The sequence below is a fragment of the Myotis nattereri genome, assembly GCF_964212035.1.
Source record: "Myotis nattereri genome assembly, chromosome: 2".
Classification (NCBI taxonomy): domain Eukaryota; kingdom Metazoa; phylum Chordata; class Mammalia; order Chiroptera; family Vespertilionidae; genus Myotis; species Myotis nattereri.
In genome coordinates this window covers 160,053,275-160,075,716 of record NC_138076.1, presented here as the reverse complement: position 1 = coordinate 160,075,716, position 22,442 = coordinate 160,053,275, and the positions used below count along the sequence as shown (strand labels likewise).

General features: G+C 42.0%; 1 long non-coding RNA gene across 1 annotated transcript in view; it reads left to right on the top strand.

Annotated features, from left to right (window-relative positions):
• The window catches only part of LOC308514296, a 91,372-nt gene that overhangs the window by 33,558 nt on the left and 35,372 nt on the right, over nucleotides 1–22,442 (top strand). The window contains exon 2 of the long non-coding RNA XR_013995584.1: nucleotides 16,332–16,540. This is a non-coding gene — a long non-coding RNA (uncharacterized lncRNA). The remainder of the gene's footprint in view (nucleotides 1–16,331; nucleotides 16,541–22,442) is intronic.

The following is a 22,442-nucleotide window of genomic DNA, read 5'->3' as shown; positions in this document are numbered from 1 at the left end:
AGGGAGGTTGTGGCCCCGCCCCCTGTCACACACAGAGCCGCAGGGCAATCAGGGGGTTTGGACGCTGCCCCTGTCACACTGACCTCTCAGCTCCGCTGATCCCGGTGCTGGGAGGCATATTACCCTTTTACTATATAGGATAGAGGCCTGGTGCACGGGTGGGGGCCGCCTGGTTTGCCCTGAAGGGTGTCCTGGATCAGGGTGGGGGTCCCCACTGGGGTGCCTGGCCAGCCTGGGTGAGGGGATGATGGCTGTTTGCAGCTGGTCACACCCCCTTCAGGGTGGGGGTCCCCACTGGGGTGCCTGGCTAGCCTGGGTGAGGGGATGATGGCTGTTTGCAGCTGGTCACACCCCCTTCAGGGTGGGGGTCCCCACTGGGGTGCTTGGCCAGCCTGGGTGAGGGGATGATGGCTGTTTGCAGCTGGTCACACACCCTTCAGGGTGGGGGTCCCCACTGGGGTGCCTGGCCAGTCTGGGTGAGGGGCTGAGGTCTGTTTTCAGGCTGGCGGCTGACTGAAGCTCCCAACTGCTCCTTTTTTTCTTTATCTTTTTTAATTCTGGGCCAGCTTTAGCTCTGGCTCCAGCTCTGAGGCCTCTGCTGCTGAAAGCAGGTATCTGGTTTGTTTGTGTTCTATAGTTGAAACATTGTATCAACTCCAGCTCTGAGATCCTGGCAGGCTGAAAGCAGGTTTCTGGGGTTTTGTTTAGCTTCTATATTTGTAACTATGTTTCGAACTGCAAGCTCAGAGGCCGCCAAGGCAGGTGGGGAACGTTGGTTTCCTCCGTCACTGAAGCAAGCAAGTTTCATGTTAGCTTCAAGCTGCCTGGCTGCCGGCCGCCATCTTGGCTGGCAGTTAATTTGCATATTTCGCTGATTAGCCAATGGGAAGGGTAGTGGACATACGCTAATTACCATATTTCTCTTTTATTAGATAAGATACCTTTCAGCATTTCATATAATACTGGTTTGGTGGTGATGAACTCCTTTAGCTTTTCCTTATCTGTGAAGCACTTTATCTGACCTTCAATTCTGAATGATAGCTTTCCTGGATAAAGTAATCTTGGTTGTAGGTTCTTGCTATTCATCACTTTGAGTATTTCTTGCCACTCCCTTCTGGCCTGCAAAGTTTCTGTTGAGAAATCAGCTGACAGTCGTATGGGTATTCCCTTGTAGGTAACTGTGTTTCTTTCTCTTGCTGCTTTTAAGATTCTCTCTTTGTCTTTTGCTCTTGGCATTTTAATTATGATGTGTCTTAGTGTGGTCCTCTTTGGATTCCTTTTGTTTGGGGTTCTCTGCGCTTCCTGGACTTGTAAGTCTATTTCTTTCACCAGATAGGGGAAGTTTTCTGTCATTATTTCTTCAAATAGGTTTTCAATATCTTGGTCTCTCTCATCTTCTGGCACCCCTATAATTCTGCTGTTGGTACGCTTGAAGCTGTCCCAGAGGCTCCTTACACTATCCTCGCATTTTTGGATTCTTTTTTCATTTTGCTTTTCTGGTTGGGTGTTTTTTGCTTCTTTGTATTTCAAATCTTTGACTTGATTCTTGCGCTCCTCTGGTCTGCTGTTGGGAGTCTGTATAGTATTCTTTATTTCAGTCAGTGTATGCTTAATTTCTAGTTGGTTCTTTATCACAACATCGAGGGTCTCATTAGATTTCTTGCAGATCTCATTAAGTTTATCGGCAGTTTCTAGAAGATTATTGAAAGACCTTAAAAGTGTGGTTCTGAATTCTATATCCTCCATCGACATTTGTGTTCTGTTTCTTTGTCTCCGCATTTTTTATGCTTTCTTGGTGCACCCCCTAGTGGTCTTTGTGTGCAGTCTTGTTGTAGTTAAGCCTTGATTGTTGTAGGAAATACTGGGGGTGATTTGATCTCCAGGCCAACTGGCTGTGAGAATCAGCTGTGTCTGCAGTGGGAGAACTTTTGTCCTCTAGGGAGGTGCTAATCTAGCCCTTGCCTGAGGCTATCCAGCAAATGGCTCTGTGCAGGGCTTGGGCGGGGCGGGTCCCAGGGGATCAACAGGGTGGGCGGAGCGAGCAGTTATGGCTGCTCTCAGTCCTGTTCCGAGAGGCTCTGCCTCTCAGAGTCCCAGCAACTGCTGCAAACCTCGGAGAGAAAGCTGCCCTCAAGTTCCGACCGATGCCAGACAGTCCCGCTTCTCCCGTTTGAGTCTGGGTCCTTAGAGACTCACCCAGAACTGGAGCTCAGAGCCTGAGACTCCCTCCCGATTGAAACAGACAACCGCGCCCTCAGCTACCAGCCCGCTCCGCCCGTACCTCCGCACCTTTGTATTTTCCGCACTGCGCCTCCTCTGAGTCTCGGTATGCTGTTCTCTTTCCTTCTAGTTGAAGAATTTCCCCTCAGCCAGCCTCCCTGTGGTTCTGGGTGATGTCCGTTCCATCTTTTAGTTGTATTTTTGAAGTGGTTGTGCGAGGCAGCAATCTCCGGTGTTTACCTATGCCGCCATCTTCCAGAGCTATCCCTTCCTCTCTCTTTAAAGTAGAAAAAAACATATCCTCAGCTGAGGATTAAAAAACACACACATTAAAATTATATCAGTAAGAATGCATATCCCATTCTTGCCTCTGAGTCACTATGACACAGAAGCAGCTTCAATATATGACTCAGATGCAGAGCTTCAAATAAGGGGTTGTTGGTCACATTGAACTTCCTAAGGAAACAGGGTCTATTATGTAGTCCAAAGCTGAGGTAGAGCCTTTTTACACATCGTGTCTGCTTGGAGCCTATCAAAATATCACGTCACTCCTACATTCTATGCAGACCTTTTCTTCTCTATTTGTTGAGATGACCCATGGGTACAGTCTTCCTCATGGCAATAGGTCAAAAGACCTGACTTTGTTGGACTATAGGTTGTTTCAGGTCTCAGGCTGATTAGCTTCAAGACTCTCTCTGGTGCGGTCTTTGCCCCTCGCCCCTCAGAGCATTTGCCCAGGATGCCAGGTTGATGCAAGGGTGAAAGAGTAAAGACCTGCAAAGATAACTGAAGGGAATGTATCAAACTTATATGTGGGACTCGACTGCAGCTGGTCCTGCTGGTTTACTCCCGCCCTCCCAGGGGGCCTCAGATGGCCTGCTTTGGAGTTTCTTGCAGAAGAAAGTAATATTTGGCTCTCTCCTTAGAGTCCATCCTTGGTTAGGTTTACAAGGTCTCTGCTAATTCCTTGGGTTGCCCCCCAAATTCTCCTGACAGCTAATAGGAAGGAAATAATACCTAGAAAAACACATATCATGCCTTAGTGATCAGAATATGGATGTGATTTGATTGCCTGATTGTAAGACTCACCGAGGGACACTTTTTGAATAATAAAACTTCTTAAGAATTTTCCTGGATTCAGTGGGAAGTTTATAGAGTTAAACAAATATATTAAGAAAAAAGAACTCATGAGAAAAAGAAGAACGCAGTCCAAAGTTAGCAGAAGGACATAAATAACAAAGATCAGAGCAGATAAGTAAAATAGAGACCAGACAAATAGAAAAGATTAAAAAAATAGCTGATTTACTGAAAAGATAAGACAAAATTGATAAACCATTAAACAGACTAAGCAAAAAAAAAAAAGGAAGACACATAACTCAGAAATGAAGGAAGCTAATTTATTACGGATACCACATGAATACAAAGAATGATAAGAGATTACTGTGAACAACTATATGCCAACAAATTGGATAACCTAGAAGAAATGGATAAATTACTAAAAACATACAACCTATGAAGATTGGATCATGAATCAATAGAAAATCTAAAACAGACCAATAATGAATAAAGAGATTGAGTCAGTAATCAAAAACTCCAAAGAAAAGGCAAGGACTAGATGGTTTCCCTAGTAAATTGTCCCCAACAATTAAAAAGGAATTAATGACAATCCTCAAATTCTTCCAAAGATTGAAGAGGAGGGATTATTCCCAAAATTATTCTATGAGGCCAGTATTACCCTGATACTGAAACCAGATGAGGACACTACAAGAAAAGAAAACTATAGGCCAATATCCCTGATGAATATACATGCAAAAATTCTCAACAAAATGTTAGCAAACTGAAATCAGTAGCACATTGAAAGGATGATACGCCACGATCAAATTGGATTTATCCCTGAGATGCAAAGATGGTTCAATATATGCAAACCAATAAATGTGATACTGTACATTCAGAATGAAAGATAAATTGTACGATCATCTCAATAGATGCAGCAAAAAACATTTGACAAAATTCAACATTCTTTTATGACAACACTCAACAAAATGGGTATAGATGGGTCATACTTTAACATAATAAAGGTCACATAAAACAAACCCACAACTATTATACTCAATGGTGAAAGACTGAAAGATGGAGAAGGAGATAGGCGATAAACAGGAGGTCAGTTCATTAAGGTTACATTTGAGATTCTCCCTGATATTCAAGTGCAAATGTGAGGAGGCTATTGGAAATTTGAGTCTGGAGCTCAGGAGAGAGGTATGGTTTGGAGATAAAAGTGTATCCAACAATTGAGCCCTGAGGATACTCTACATTAAGGATCTGAGAAAAGTGAAGGTGTTAGGTAAGAAATTAGACGGAGCGGCTTGGTGTGGCCTGCCCTGGGTTCTGGTGGGGCCCCGCCAACATTGCCTTCAGACTGCCTCTCTATGGGCAGCCCTGCTGTCCGCAGTTCCTGACAAAGGAGCCTGCTCTTGGCACAAGCACAGGTGCAGAGGAAAATGACATGACCTAATGTAACCTCACTAGGGCCCCAGCCAATTATAATAAAAATCGCATTGCAGTTTTTAAAAAAATATATATTTTATTGAGTTTTTACAGAGAGGAAGGGAGAGGGATAGAGAGTTAGAAATGCCGATGAGAGAGAAACATCGATCAGCTGCCTCCTGCACACTTCCTATTGGGGATGTGCCCACAACCAAGGTACATGCCCTTTGACCGAAGTCGAACCTGGGACCCTTCAGTCCGCGGGCTGACGCTCCATCCACTGAGCCAAACTGGTTAGGGCTGGCATTGCAGTTTTGACTTGTCCCTTCCCCCACTTCCCCTGGAGGTTTTTCAGTATGCATTATGGGTAAGGGCACACAGAGAAGACATGTAGTTATATAACCCTTTTCTGTCAGCCATCCTTGGATGCAAATGAAAGTCTCTACCCAGAAAATCCCTCCTTTAAACCAAATAACCCATGGAGTTCGGGGCCATTGCCTCTCTTGGCTGTTCTGCTCCTGCTTGGAGTGTATTTTCAATAAATCCTACTTTACTTTACTTTCGTTTTTGTTGGCCTTAAATTTTTTTCTGTGCCGACGAGAAGAACTGAGGTCCCAGCCAGGAACCCCAGTTGCTAACAAAAAAGGGACCAGCAAAAGAAACCAAAAGAAAATACTGAGATAAGAGGAAATAAATGCTGAAAGTGTTGTCCCGGAAGTCAAGGGAAGCAGGTGTATCAAGGAGGGAGAGAGAAGTGGTTAAGAGCTTCCACGTGAAGTAGAGTGAGGCCTGAGTATCAACCCTTGGATGCAGAAGTGAAGTTATTGCACACCTTGATAAAATAAGTTTGGGAAGAATGGTGGGTATGGGTGCGTGATTGGAGATGCTTTCATAGAAAATGGGAAATGGTATTGAAGACAGTGAGTATAGATAGACAAATCCATAGAGGAATTTTGTGGCAAGGAGAATAAGATTTGGTAGTGGTGATGGCCATGGTGGTGAGGGGATGGAAAGATGGGAGAAATGAGGAGTGGAGAGCAAAAACTTAATGATTTAGGAGAGGAGAAAGAGGGTAGAACTATCAGAGGGGTATGCTGAATAGGCCAAAGGAGATATGCTCTGTTGCACAGGCGTTTTTCGGGGAGAAGCAGAGCAGGCTGTGCTGGTGCAGATGATGGTAGGCGATGTTATAAATGTGCAATTCCTGGAAGTGTTAATTGCCACCCTTTTCCTTCATTTCCATTTAAAAACTGTGTTGGAGTGGAAGTGACCCACTGAGAGGGAGCTCATAGATGATCTTGACTCCTTGCAATGCTTTACCGGATGGCAACTCTGGATAACCTTTGCAACTCTAACGTTACTTTAATAACTTGCTGTTTTCTTCCCATGACTTTCGTCAACATCCATCAGTTGCTTCTTGAATGAAAATTGCTGATGTAGAGCAAAATGCAAGGTAAACTGGCTGGGGTGATAGTATCCTGGCACTGATAGTCGCTCATGGAAAATGTGTCTGGGAAAACAGATTGAAATTTACCAAAATAAGCAAAGAGGGAGGGCCTTACAATTCATATATAGTCATCATCTCACAATGCTTATCACCACCCTTATTACCCCAAAAAACTGGGGGGAGGAGGGGAGAGAGAGAGAGAGAGAGAGAGAGAGAGACAGACAGACTTAGTGAGGATGTCCCTGTTAAAAAGGAGGCAACAGGGTACAAATGGAGTCACTTGTGGTAGGTTTCATGGCAGCAAACCAAGACTTATTACCTAACGTAATTACAGTTTCGCTGTCCCTGGGAATGTGAGCCAACCTAGAGTTTCCTGGTCAACTCTAGTAGGTAATCTGCTGATAGATCCCTTCTGTTCCCCTTAGGAAGGCACCTTTACCTAAAACAATGCATTCTTTGCTAATAATTAACTTAACTTTCTCTCTGTCTCTGCCTTTAAAAACCTTTCCTTTTCTGCAGCTCCAGGGAGCTCTTCGCTATTTGCTGCTGATTCGTAACTCTTTCAATAAAGTCAATGTGATCTTTAAAATTTACTTAGTTGAATATTTGTTAGTTAACAGTCCTTAAATAACCACTCATAACATCAGTGTTACCTTTTATAATAACTACTCCCCATTTTTTCACTTAAAAAAAAATATTTTATTGATTTTTTACAGAGAGGAAGGGAGAGGGATAGAGAGTTAGAAACATCAATGAGAGAGAAACATCGATCAGTTGCCTCCTGCACACCCCCTCCTGTGGATGTGCCCGCAACCAAGGTACATGCCCTTGACCGGAATCGAACCTGGGACCCTTGAGTCTGCAGGCTGACGCTCTATACACTGAGCCAAACCGGTTAAGGCCCATTTTTTCACTTTTTAGAACTTTGGTGTGTGTGTGTGTGTGTTTGACTAGGACAAAACGGTGGCATCTACCACAGTTTATGCCCTTGGCTCAAAACCCCAACAGAAGCTGCTTCCTGTAGGGAGCCTTATTCTCAAAAGGAAGAGAGCCAGGAATCAGTGGTTTGGCTGTGCCAGACGACGTCACACAGGGAGTGTTCACTGATTCTTTATTTTTTTATTTTTTTATTAATCCTCACCTGAGGATATTTTTTCCATTCTTTTTTGGAGAAAGAGTCGAAGGGAAGGAGAGAGGGAGGGAGGGAGGAAGGGAGGGAGGAAGGGAGGGAGGAAGGGAGGGAGGAAAGGAGGGAGGAAAGGAGGGAGGGAAGGAGGGAGGGAGGGAGGGAGGAAAGGAGGGAGGGAGGGAGGGAGAGAGAAAGAGAGAGAGAGAGAGAGAGAGAGAGAGAGAGAGAGAGAGAGAGAGAGAAACATTGATGCGAGAGAGACACATAGATTAGTTGACTCCTGCACGTGCCCCAAACTGGCTGGAATTGAACCTGCAACCCAGGTATGTGCCCTTGATTGGAATCAAACCGGTGTCCTCCTGGTTCATGGGTTGACACATAACCACTGAGTCACCAGCTGGGCTCATCATTCTCTTTATTTATATTTCTAGCTGCTGATGATCACATATGATTCCATTACATGTATAAACCACAATTTTTACCTGGATGAACATCAAGCGATACTATCACACTGTTGTTTAAGATCCATTTCTTTCTTTCTTTTTTTTTTTTAAATATATTTTATTGATTTTTTACAGAGAGGAAGGGAGAGAGATAGAGAGTTAGAAACATCGATGAGAGAGAAACATCGACCAGCTGCCTCCTGCACATCCCCCACTGGGGATATGCCCGCAACCCAGGTACATGCCCTTGACCGGAATCGAACCCGGGACCCCTCAGTCCGCAGGCTGACGCTCTATCCACTGAGCCAAACCGGTCTCGGCATTTCTTTATTTTTTAAAAAATATTTTTTTTATTGATTTCAGAGAGGAAAGGAGAGGGAGAGAGAGAGAAACATCAATGATGAGAAAGAACCATTGATTGGTTGCTTCCTGCATGCCTCCCACTGGGGGTCGAGCCCACAACCTGGGCATGTGTCCTTGAACAGAATCAAACCTGGGACCTTTTAGTTCATAGGCTGATGTTTTATCCACTGAGCCAAACCAGCTAGGGCTCCTTCCAGGTTTCTTGATAATGCTTATGTTTACACTTAGAAACCTGGTGCATGAATTTGTGCATGGGTGGGGTCTGGCCGGCCGGCCCCCATCGGGGCGATCAGGCAGGGGCAGCCAGGGGGAGGGGCCTCTGGTGGTTGGTGGGCTGGGCTTGTCCTCTGGTCGAACTCCAGGTTGAGGGGGCAATTTACATATTAGCCTTTTATTATATAGGATAGTTGAATTCATACTTATATTTACACAGTTGAGTTTTTTTTTTTTTTTTTTTAATTAAATCTTTATTGTTCAGATTATTACATTTGTTCCTCTTTTTTCCCCCCATAACTCCCCTCCTCCCAGTTCCCGCCCCACCCTCCGCCCTCGCTCCCCACCCACTGTCCTCATCCATAGGTGCACGATTTTTGTCCAGTCTCTTCCCGCATCTCCGACACCCCTTTCCCCCCCAAGAATAGTCAGTCCATTCCCTTTCTATGTCCCTCATTCTATTATAATCACCAGTTCATTCTGTTCATCGGATTATTTATTCACTTGATTCTTAGATTCACTTGTTGATAGATGCATATTTGTTGTTCATAATTTGTATCTTTACCTTTTTCTTCCTCTTCCTCTTCTTAAAAGATACCTTTCAGCATTTCATATAATCCTGATTTGGTGGTGATGAACTCCTTTAGCTTTTCCTTATCTGTGAAGCTCTTTATCTGACCTTCAATTCTGAATGATAGCTTTGCTGGATAAAGTAATCTTGGTTGTAGGTTCTTGGTATTCATCACTTTGAATATTTCTTGCCACTCCCTTCTGGCCTGCAAAGTTTCTGTTGAGAAATCAGCTGACAGTCGTATGGGTATTCCCTTGTAGGTAACTGAGTTTCTTTCTCTTGCTGTTTTTAAGATTCTCTCTTTATCTTTTGCTCTTGGCATTTTAATTATGATGTGTCTTGGTGTGGTCCTCTTTGGATTCCTTTTGTTTGGGGTTCTCCGCGCTTCTTGGACCTGTAAGTCCATTTCTTTCACCAGGTGAGGGAAGTTTTCTGTCATTATTTCTTCAAATAGGTTTTTAATATCTTGCTCTCTCTCATCTTCTGGCACCCCTATAATTCTGATGTTGGTACGCCTGAAGCTGTCCCAGAGGCTCCTTACACTATCCTCGCATTTTTGGATTCTTTTTTCATTTTGCTTTTCCGGTTGGGTGTTTTTTGCTTCCTCGCATTTCAAATCATTGACTTGATTCTTGCGCTCCTCTGTTCTGCTGTCGGGAGTCTGTATAATATTCTTTATTTCAGTCAGTGTATGCTTAATTTCTAGTTGATTCCCCAATATAACATCGAGGGTCTCATTAGTTTTCTTGTAGATCTCATTAAGTTTATCGGCGGCTTCTAAACAGTTCTTGAGAGACCTTAAAAGTGTGGTTCTGAACTCTAGATCTTCCATTGACAATTTTGTCCTGTTTCTTTGTCTCCGCATTTTGTTATGCTTTCTTGGTGCACCCCCTAGTGGTCTTTGTGTGCAGTCTTATAGTTAAATCTTGTAGCTAATTCCAGGGAGGGTTTGACCTCCAGGCCAAGTGGCTATGAGAATCAGCTGTGTCAGCAGTGAGAGAACTTCTGTCCTCTAGGGAGGTGCTAATCTAGCCTTTGCCTGAGGCTATCCGGCAAATGCCTTTGTGCAGGGCTTGGGCGGGGCGGGTCGCACAGGATCAACAGGGTGGGCCGGAGAGAGCAGTAATGGCGGCTCTCCGTCCTGTCCCCAGGGGCTCTGCCTCTCTGAGTCCCAGCACCCGCTGCAAAGCTCGGAGAGAAAGCTGCACTCGCTCTGACCGAAGCCAGGCAGTCCCTCTTCTCCCGTTTGAGTCTGGGTCCCTAAAGACTCGCCCGGATCTGGAGCTCAGAGTCTGCGACTCCCTCCCGATTGAAAACGCCAACCGCGCCCTCCGCCGCCAGCCCGCTCCGCGCGCGCACTCCGCACCTCAGAATTTGACTTCAGCACTGTGCCTCCTCTGAGTGTCCGTATGCGTTTCTCTTTCCTCCTAGTTGTAGGACTTCCATTCAGCCAGCGTTCCAGTGGTTTTGGGTGATGTCCGTTCTGTCTTTTAGTTTCACTTTTGAAGTAGTTGTTCAAAGCAGCAAACTCCGGCGTTAACCTATGCCGCCATCTTGGTTCTCCCCCACAGTTGAGTTTTATATTCTGCTTTTTTTCACTTAACATAAGCAACTTTCTATTTTAATCCCTTTTTTATGCCATGAATTTTTTATGCCATGAATGGCTGTGTAATAGGTTATTAAGTAAAATAATTTTTTACTACTGTGGAACATTTATGTGTTTGCCAACTTTCCACTATATACACAATGGTTCAGTGAACATTTTTGTTCAAAAGGCATCTTATGATCTCCACTTATATATTTTGAAAGTATGGATTACAGGAAGTGAAAATGCTAATGCAAATAGTAAAACATTAGGGACTTTGATGAGTTTCCCAGAATACTTTTTAAAAAAAATTTTTTTAGTTCCAGCTGTTTTTTAAAAAAAATACTTTATTGATTTTTTTACAGAGAGGGATAGAGAGTTAGAAACATCAATTAGAGAGAAACATCGATCAGCTGCCTCCTGCACACTCCCTACTGGGGATGTGCCCGCAACCAAGGTACATGCCCTTGACCAGAATTGAACTTGGGACCTTTCAGTCTGTAGGCCGACGCTCTATCCACTGAGCCAAACCGGTTAGGGTTCCCAGAATACTTTTTAAAGGATTGTCCTAATTTACACTGCCTGTTGAGTTTGATTACACCAGTTTATATCTAATTCACTGGCATGGAGTATTTGCATTAAAAAAAATTTTTTTTTTTTCTCCTATCATAGATGAAAATGATACCTCTGTGTTTAAATTCACATATTTTGAACAGTCTCCAAAAATTTGTTATTTTTACCTTTTGTTCATGATTTCTGTTCTTTTCTGTTTATTCTTCTAAGGATAGATTATTGATATTATTCTACTTAAAGTTATGAGCTTTTTAAATACTTTACACATTAAAGATAGTAACCTGTAATGGCCCTTTGTTTCCTCCTAGCCGTTCCCTTCCCAGTCAAAGTCCACAACAAAAGGCTACTTGCCAATCAAAACCTTAATTCTGGTTTAAACCATTGGCTCTCTGCTATAACCCCACTGCTTAGCGCTGCCAGAGGATAATTATATCGGGGGGGTAGGGGGAGGGGGTCCATGTCCCTAAAAGTTCACAGTTGGTGGTTAGTACATCCCGGGGTGCTCATTTCATGAGGTATACTGGTATAAATGTCTAATTACTATGTTGTACATCTGAAACTAATATAATATTGTATGTCCACTATAATTTATAAATAAAACATTTTTGAAGTTCACAGTTGGGCATCTCATCTATCCAATGCTACTCTCTGTCCCCACACAGGTTCCTACCATATTTCCAAACACCTATTTCACATGTTTGCTCTTCTCCCTTTTTCTCAATCCCTCCCACCCATTTCCCTTCTCTTTCAGATTATCTTGCCTTCTAATTCACTGAAAAATCAGAGCCATCAGTCTGGATCTCTCTGTTTCCTTCCCTGTGTCCTACCAACTTGTCAGTAGCGCCTATGCTTATTGGCTTCTCCATGAAAAAAAGTTGACACTCAACCCCTGAGCCATGCCGGCTGGGCTGTACCTTTTTTTTTTTTTTTTTTTTTTTTTATGAAAACAATCTCAAACATCCAGAAAAGCTGCAAACATAGCATAAAAACTATTTTTTTCTGAATTATTTGAGATCAGGTTGCTAACGTGATGCCACATCATCCTTGAATATTTTTGTTGTATTTCCTACCAACAAGATCATTCTACATAACCACAAGACAGCCATCAATATTAGGATATTAACATTGTTACATTACTACTATCTAATCTGAGATTATACTTAAATTTTGACAATTGTCGCAATATTGTTCTTTGTAAGAAAAGATCCAATTCAGAAGCACATGTTGTATTTAGTTGTCATGTCTTTATATTTTTAAAAAATATACTTTTATTGACTTCAGAGAGAAAGGGAGAAGGAGAGAGAGAGAAACATCAATGATGAGAGAGAATCATTGATTGGCTGCCTCCTGCACACCCCACACTGGGGATCGAGCCCACAATCCTGGCATGTGCCCTTGACTAGAATCAAACCCAGGACCTTTCAGTCCACAGGCTGACACTCTATCCACTGAGCCAAACCAGCTAGGATTAGTTGTCATGTCTTTTAATCTCCTTCGATCTGGAACAGTTCCTCAGTCTTTCCTTGACTTTCATGACTCAGATACTTTTGAAGAATACAGACCAGTTATGTGGTAGCATGTTCCTAAATTTGGATGTATTTGTTATCTTCTCATGGTTGGATTCAGGCTCTCTCTGGTAGGACTGTCACGCAGGTGAAGCTGTGTTCTCATTGCATCCTCTCAGGTGGTGCATAATTTCAATTTGTCCCATCACTGACAAGGTTCACCGTTATCACTTGATTCAGGTAGTGTTTTCCAAGCTTCTCCACTGTAGTCACTTTCTTTCCCTCAGAAATTTTGTGGGGAAGGTAACTATGAAACTATGTAAGTATTCTATTACCCATTAATTAGTTCATTAATATCAATATAAACTCATAGTTTCCTATTTTATTCACTTGGTTATTTTCTATTAACGTTAGTATTTCTTTTTCTTTTTTTATTGTTTAAAGTATTACATGTCTCCTTTTTTCCTGATTGACACCCCCCTCCCCGCTACTTCCACCCCTGAGGGCAAGCCCCCACTGCCCCAGTGTCTTTGTTCATTGGTTATGCAAATATGCATGCATACAAATCCTTTGGTTGATCTCTAACCCCCCTTTCCCCTGCCTTCTCTCTGAGGTTGGATCGTCTGTTCAATGCTACCTTGTCTTTGGATCCATTTTTGTTCATCAGTTTATGTTGATCACTAGAGGCCCTGTGCATGAAATTCGTGCACTTGGGGTGGGGGTGGGGGGTCATGTTCCAGATTGCGAAGGGCACAGGCTAGGCTGAGGGACCTCAATGGTGCATGATTGGGGCTGGGGAGAGACACGAGAGGTTGGCCAGCTGGGGAGGCACCATGGGAGGGCTCTAGGATGTGTCCCGTCTCACTCAGTCCTGGTCGGCTGGGTCCCAGCATCAAGCTAACCTATCAGTTAGAGCGTCTGCCCCCTGGTGGTCAGTACACATCACAGCGAGCAGTTGAGCAACCTTAGCATATCATTAGCATATTATGCTTTGATTGGTTGAACGGCTGACTGGTCGACTGGACACTTAGCATATTAGGCTTTTATTATACAGGATTATATCCCACATATGAGTGAGATCATGTGATACTTATCTTCTCTGACTGGCTTATTTCACTCAGCATAATGCTCTCCAGTTCCATCCATGCTATTGCAAATGGTAAAAGTTCCTTCTTTTTTTTTTTTTTTTAAATATATTTTATTGATTTTTTACAGAGAGGAAGGGAGAGGGATAGAGAGTTAGAAACATCAATGAGAGAGAAACATCGATCAGCTGCCTCTTACACACCTCCTACTGGGGATGTGCCCGCAACCAAGGTACATGCCCTTGACCGGAATCGAACCTGGGACCCTTCAGTCCACAGGCCGATGCTCTATCCACTGAGCCAAACCGGTTAGGGCTTCTTTTTTATAGCAGCATAGTATTCCATTGTGTAGATGTACCACAGTTTTTTAATTCACTCATCTGCTGATGGGCACTTAGGGTGTTTCCAAATCTTAGCTATTTAAATTGTGCTGCTATGAACATAGGGGTGCTTATATCCTTTCTGATCGGTGTTTCTGGTTTCTTAGGATATAGTCCTAGAAGTGGGATCACTGGGTCAAATGGGAGTTCCATTTTTAACTTTTTGAGGAAACTCCATACTGTCTTCTACAGTGGCTGCACCAGTCTGCATTCCCACCAGCAGTGCACGAGTGTTCCTTTTTCTCCACATCCTCTCCAGCACTTGTCGTTTGTTGATTTGTTGATGATAGCCATTCTGACAGGTGTGAGATGGTACCTCATTGTTGTTTTGATTTGCATCTTTTTGATGATTAGTGACTTTGAGCATGTTTTCACATATCTCTTGGTCTTCTGTAGGTACTCTTTCGAAAAGTGTCTATTTAGGTCCATTTTTTGATTGGATTTTGTATCTTCCTTTTGTTAAGTTGTATGAGTTAATATTTATTTTTAATGTTATTTTGATGTTGATTTGTCACCTATTTAACCAATGGGACTCCCTTCAAATAAGCTCTGTGCCCAATTGTCCTATCCCCATCATTTCCTTACTTTATGGCACAAAAAATAATGTGCTCCAGGCTCATCCTGTACTTTTCCTGCATCAGCCCTGAAATCAGTATCTTGTTTCTTTTTAGTGGAATATGGTATTTAGAAGCCAAGATAGGATGCTATATCTTCTTATTGTTTGTTTTTTTAAAATATATTTTTATTGATTTCAGAGAGGAAGGGAGAGGGATAGGGAGATAGAAACATCAATAATGAGAGAGAATAATTGATCAGCTGCCTCCTGCATGCCCCCCACTGGGGATCAAGCCCACAACCCGGCCATGTGTCCCCGACTGGAACCGAACCCAGGACCCTCCAGTCCACAGGCTGACACTCTATCCACTGAGCCAAACCAGCTAGGGCATCATTGTTATTGGAATGTTGCTGATCCCAGCCCCTCTTAGTGAGAGAGTTAACCTGTCAGTTGGAGCGTCTGCCCCCTGGTGGTCAGTACACATCACAGCGAGCAGTTGAGCAGCCTTAGCATATCATTAGCATATTATGCTTTGATTGGTTGAACGGCTGACTGGTCGACCAGACACTTAGCATATTAGGCTTTTATTATATAGGATTATATCCCACATATGAGTGAGATCATGTGATACTTATCTTTCTCTGACTGGCTTATTTCACTCAGCATAATGCTTTCCAGTTCCATCCATGCTATTGCAAATGGTAAAAGTTCTATTTGCTATCTTCTCATGGTTGGATTCATCCCCAGTGGGGTTGTGCCCGCAACCAAGGTACATGTCCTTGACCGGAATCGAACCTGGAACCCTTCAGTCCACAGGCCGGTGCTCTATCCACTGAGCCAAACTAGTTAGACCATAGTCACTTTTAAATCCCTATTATCAATCTATCTATCTATCTATCATCTATCTGTTGAAAACCTTGACTTCACACATATATCTTCAGTTCCAATCCAATATCTCATATTTCTTACTTCCTTCTCAGTTGAGAACTCTGGTTTCTACTTTCCTTAGTAGATTTACTTAATTGAGCAAAACCCCTATATATAACAAATTTCCCACTGGCTCTTTTTCTGTGCATATCCCCATTATATCTTACTTGGGCTCTAAATTCCACACCAGGCAGCCTTCATGGACTCCCTCTTGAACCTTTTTAGATTCTGACATTTCTTCTGGCCATTGTGTCTCCTGCCACACACCACCTCTACCCAGCATGCATGCTTACCTTGCTTTAAGACTGAATTATTCAGAAATGGGCTGGTAGAAAAGAGGAAAGATGAACCTTGCTTTAAAAATTGTGATTTTGTGACCAGCCAGTGAGGCTCAGGGGTTGAGCCTCGACCTATGAACTAGGAGGTCACAGTTTGATTTCCAGTTAGATACATGCCCAGGTTGCCAGCTTGATCCCCAGTGGGGGTCGTGCAGAAGGCAGCCGATCAATGATTCTCTCTCATCATTGATAATGATTCTCTCTCATCATTGATAATGATCCTCTCTCATCATTGATGTTTCTATCTTCCTCTCTCTCTCCCTTCTTCTCTGATATCAATACAAAAATATTTTTTAAAAATTGTTATTTTTAAAATCACAATTATGTATACATTTTTATTTTTAAAGGTGGAACATGAAAAATAACCAACTATTATTTGATATGTATTCTTCTAACTTAAAAAATAATTTTATTTTAAAAATTTATCTTAAAAAATAATTTTACATTCATACAAGCGTTCCTCCCCCCAAAATATATACATTAATCTTTTAAACTGTACTCTCTATTTTTAGAAAAGTGACTGTGACAAGAACACCTACAGTTTGATGGGAAGTCTCCTCTTCCTTGAACACGTTTACTGGGAACATTAGTCAGAACTCTTGTTTACCAGTGACGGAAATCCAACTCCAAGTGGCTTAGGCAAAAGGAAAATGTATTGGCTCATGTAATTGGGAAACTCAAGGTAAAGAGACATTGGGCACACAGCAAGGACACAAAACAGGTAAGCATCTAGGCCAACACTCAGTGCAACCCCACCCAGAGCAGTGGGAGTAAAAACAGCAGTGGTAGCAAGATACCCGCAGATTGGCAATATACAGCAACATGAAAGGAGGATGTGATATACATCTACCAAGAAGAGATTTTGCAAATTCTATCTAGTATCCCACAGAACTAGTTTTTGGTCTGCTGAGTAAGGCTTCCTAACATTGTGCAATTCTAGTTAGCAAATCAAAGGGTTGGGTTCCCAGCTTTGCTCAGAACCATTCCTGTGCAAATAGAATGGAGAAACTATGGGTGAAACTCTAGCAGATAATATTTTGTTCAAAGATAAAACATGGAAGGAAGAAAATGCCTGGATAGATTTAGGACCTTCACCTGTGTCATCAGGACACGGTCACTCCATTTCTTGGTTCTGCTCTTTCTGTGTTGTCATTCTCAGTCAAGCTCCCACTTGAGGTGGTCAGGATGGGCCCTGGTTAGGCCTGAATTTTACTAGCGTTGGCAAGTTTCCGAATAGTTTCAGCATAAGTCCCAGGATTGATCCTCATTGGTTTGGCTTGGGTCAGAAGCCTATCCCTGAACCAATCATTGTGAACAAGGGCTAGAAATTAATATTCAGTTTCTCCTTTTTTTATAGTTAAATTATTGTTCAGCATTAGGCATATTACTGCTCAGTTAGAAGAATCATTTCTAGGCTCCCTTCAAAATATGTGGCCTTATGATTAAATCCTGGGTAATGGTATGTTAGCTGAAGTAATTGTGCAACTGACAATTCACAGTCCTGAAGGAAAGGAATATGTCCTCCTTTTCCCTATTTTTCCCTTTCTGTTGGTTGGAATAAAGACTTAACGATGATCATACTGGACCATGGGAACAAGGGCTACACTTAGAGATGGTAAGGCAACAAGGTCTAAGGAGCTGGGATTCCTGATGTCTTGGAGCTGCCAGGCCATCCTGGACTGTTTATGCTCAAACTACTGCAGAGAGAGAAATTATTATCTTAATTAAACTGCAAACTGATACTTTAGGTACTTGTTTTGTAACCCAGTTTACTCTTGAACTGTGCAACTACTAAGTATTGGTTAGGGTAGATAATTGACCTCCTCTACGAGTATTGGATCACCCAATTTATTTGTACAGTTGAGAAGGCTTCCACCTGCCACTTGCACTTGCAATTTTGGATTCTCTCATACTATAGGCATATATTTTTAATTCTTTATTCATCACTTTTCTGTTTTCATTTCTAAAGTAGCTATTTGATGAAACTTTTTTCTTTTTTATTGAGATTTAATTCACATACCATAAAATTCACTCATTTAAAGTGTACAATTCAATAGTTTATGCAACTATTACCACTACCTAACTCCAGAACATTTTATCATTCCGAAAAGAAACCCTGTACCCATCAGTAGACACTCCTCATTCTCCCCTTCCATCAGCCCCTGGCAATCACTAATTTTTCTGTGTCTATGGCTTTGCCTATTGTGAACATCTGTAGTAATAAAGAGCTAATATGCTAATGGTCGGGACGCTGTAACATGTTGGGGCAGCAGGGGAAGGAGCACAGTGCAGCAGGCGGGAGGCTTCCACGCTCTCCTTCTGCACTGTGACGGGGTGGAGCTGCCACGTTGCTCCAGAGATGGGGGGAAGCAGGGAGGCACCCGGAGAAGGCAGGACCAGCCTGAGGTGACTCGAGGGACTGAGGGCAGGGCTTGAAGCAGCCAGAGAAGGTTTCAGGGCTGGGCCAGGTACACTGGAGCTCTGTGTGGACAGGTTCAGGTGTCAAGGCAGGGCCACAGGTTGGGGGGGCGGCGCCACACAATTTTGCGTGCTGGGCTCCTAGTTTCATATAAATGGGATCATATAAGGTATGACATTTTGTGTCTGGCTTCTTTCACTTAGCATATTTTAAAGTTCATCCATGTTGTAGCATATATCAGTACTTAATTCCTTTTTATGGTTGAATAATATTTCATTGTATAGCTATATCACACTTTAAAAATCTCCCCATCAGTTGATGGACATTTAGGTTGTTTGTACTTTTTAGCTGTTATGAATACTGCTGATATGAACATTTGTGTATAAGTTGTTGTGTGAACTTGTTTTCAGTTCTCTTAGATGTATAACTAGAAGAATTGCTGGGTCATAAGGTAACTCTATGTTTACCTTTTTGGGAAACTGCCCAACTGGTTTCCAAAGCAGTTGTACCCTTTGGCGAAACCTAAATTTGCATATTTTTATGGTATTTAATTTTGTAGGCAGTTAAGCATTATTTGGCTTTGTATTTCATCCCTGATCTAGATAATGGTTAACAGAATATTTTAATATATATTCTGTGGTTGGGCATTTTCCTATTCTGCTCTTATAACTATAGAACCAGCTCAAACTGTTCTATCCTATTTAAAAAAAAAAATACATTTTTTTGACTTCAGAGAGGAAGAGAAGGGGAGAGATAGAAACATCAATAATGAGAAAGAATCATTGATCAGCTGCCTCCTGCACGCCCCACACTGGGGATTGAGCCCACAACCCTGACATGCCCAGACCGGGAATCAAGGTTCAGAGGTCGATGCTCAATTCCATCGGACCGGCCAGGCAGGTCCTATCCTATTTTTAACAAAACCCAGAACCAGAGTTTACACCACTTTATGAGTAACATTTGTGAACCCTTAACTGCTCCCCACCATGGAACCAAAGGACCAGGACATGACAGGGACCTGAACACCGGAACCCTTTCAGAATCGAAGGGTCTGTTGTCCAGGAATATCTGGTGTTGAAAACCCTTAAAATTCGGCCCTGAAACGTGGGTTGGAGAAATAGATTTGAGCCTGCCTCCTGTCTCCTTGCTCGTAGATTCACAAATAAAGCTTCCTCTTTTCTCAAAAGCTGATATCAGAATATTGGCTTCTATGTGCATTGGGCAGGGAGTCCTGGCTCAGTCACACTTTTCATTTTAACACATTGTACAAGTGAAATGCGCTGCCTTTAAAATTTTTGGAGTGTATCTTTGTGTTCCAGTATATGACCAGACTTGTGACATTCCTATCTTCTTGTTAATCAAATTTCTTTATCCTATTTGTCAGTTATTTATTGTAATGTATAACTTGGGGGCATAAAACAAAAAAGAACCCTATAGTGTATAACAGATTCTTCATTAAAATTTTTGCTTCCTAAATAACATTTTTTAAAAAATATATTTTATTGGATTTTTACAGAGAGAAAGGGAGAGGGATAGAGAGAAACATCGATCAGCTGCCTCCTGCACGCTCCCTACTGGGGATGTGCCCGCAACCAAGGTACATGCCCTTGACCGGAATCGAACCTGGGACCCTTCAGTCCACAGGCCAACGCTCTATCCACTGAGCCAAACTGGTCAGGGCCCTAAATAACATATTTAAAAAAAATATTTTTTATTTATTCCAGAGAGGAAGGGAGAGGGAGAGATAGAAATATCAATGATAAGAGAGAAACATTGATCTGCTGCCCCCTGCACATCCCCTACTGGGGATGAAGCCCACAATCAGGGCACATGCCCTGACCGGACTCGAACAGTGACCCCCAGTTCATGAGTCGAAACTCAACCACTGAGCCACGCTGGCCCGGTCTAAATAATATATTTTGATAGTCAAACATTGAAATCTTCAATTACATTTCTACCTATCCCTGCTTTCTTCTTATTCCTCTCCTCTTTATAAATTGTATTTTGTATCTAGTTGTTCAGGATCATTAACTTTTTGTTAAGTTATTTTTATCCTTATTGAGTGATTCTGTTTTTCTACTTAAATTATTTTGCTCTGAAATTTGATATTAAGGTGATGACACTTGAATTTTCTAAATTATACTGACATGATAGATCTTAGATTTCCTAATTATTGTTAATATCTTTTTTTTTAAATCCTCACTCGAGGATATTTTTCCATTGGTTTTTAGAGTGGAAGAGAGAGGAAAAGACAGAAAGAAATATCGATGTGAGAGAAACACATCGGTTGGTTGCCTCCTGCAAGAGCCCCAAACAGGGTCTGGGCTGGGGTGGAGCCTGCAACCAAGGTACGTGCCCTTGACTGGAATTGAACCCAGGACCCTTCAGTCTGCAGGGAGGATGCTCTATCCACTGAGCCAAACCAGCGAGGTCTGTTAATGTCTTTTCAAGTGTGTCTTGTTGCCAGCAAATATCCCTGGCAACTCTTCTTTTTAAATGAGAGTTAATCCATTTACATTTAATGCTCTATTTGAGAGATATTTTTACAGCCCTTCACTTTTATGGGTGTTTGCTCTCCCATTCAGTTACGCAGTATCTATAGGGGACTTTCAACTCATTTTTCTTTTAATGTGATTATAAAATAGTTTGTCTAAACCATTTATTTTTAAACATCATACATTTAAAAATAATCATCATAACATTTTTTTTCTGGAACTGATTATTACCTCTGCAACCTTTGAACTTATTTCTGGAGGTGATAATGGGCAGAGATATTTTTGCAAGCTGGTCACCCAGACAACCTGGCACCTTGCCTACTAATTACAGCCTGGTAAACACCATGTTTGGGTTTCTCAGGCAGGCTCACCTCTGGCTATAACCTCTCTGCCAGGAGATTTGACGGTGAATACTCATCCTTCTCCTGCAGGTATTTTAGTATTTTTGAGGCACAAACATTGTGAGCTGCCCTTAATGGGGAGATAAATGGTCAAGACTTCTTTGCTCCCCAGCTAAGGAGCTGCTTGCTTTAAGATTAAACAAGGCTGTGCACATTTAAGCTGTATCTCTTTTAATTCAGTGAAATTTTATATTTTACATGTCTTAGATTCCAGAATTGTTTATCTGTTTTTTCTTTGCATTGTTTAAACATATATTTTGTCTACTTAATTTTTACATTTCTGTTTGTACTACATGTATGTTTTGTGTCTAATCAACTGTAATTTCCTTATAATGCATCATTTCCCCCCCCCATTTTAACTATTTTATTCTATTTAAAAAATTTTTTTTGGTTCCCAGTTTTAGTCACAAACTCTTACAAAATTTGCCAGATAAATGAGCTTTAAGCCTCCTCTTCCTCCTCTTCTTCATCCTGGTTTATCTGGAAGTAACGCAATTTGGAACTCTCTTTGCTGTTAGCAACTGTGCGCAACCAGTCATGCAGATTCTTCTTCGGGTATTTTTTGTGAGATATTTCACGTACCTTTTGGAAAAGGGCGCCTCAGAAGTTACAGTGATGTTACTCTTGTTCCTTTCAATGACTACAACCCCTTCACCAAGACTCCCATTCCCAGCTTTTCCATTCACTTTGCTTCTCTCCTGAAGAAACTGCTCAAAATTAGCAGCACCCATGATTCCATCTGGATGGCTGCGGTCAGGGTAGACTTCAGAGCCTGCTCCTCCTTTTTTGCCCTCTTTGGCACAGGCTTTATCATGGGAGCCGTGGCGGCAACAGAGGCAGAAATGGAGGTGACCACCTATTAAAACTTTTTTCTCTAAATTTAATAATTTTATGCTTATCTTTTTATTTAATTTATTAAAACGGTGCCACATGCTAAATTTTGACTTTTATATAATCTTTTATGTTTTATTTCCCCTCTAATTTTGAAAATAATTTTGTCATTTTAATTTATCTTTTAATTTCACTTTTTTTAATCTTTATTTTTCAGAGCATTTGCTATTTTAATTTTTGACTTCTTGACTTACTTTATAAATTTTATAATTTCTTAATCTTTTAGCTGTTGGTATTGAGCAATCTTTTATTTTTAATTAATTGTATTATTTATTGTTAAACAGTAGTTCTGGTGCCGAAACCGGTCTGGCTCAGTGGATAGAGCGTCAGCCTGTGGACTGAGGGGTCCCAGGTTCGATTTCAGTCAAGGGCATGTACCTGGGTTGTGGGCACATCCCCAGTAGGAGATGTGCAGGA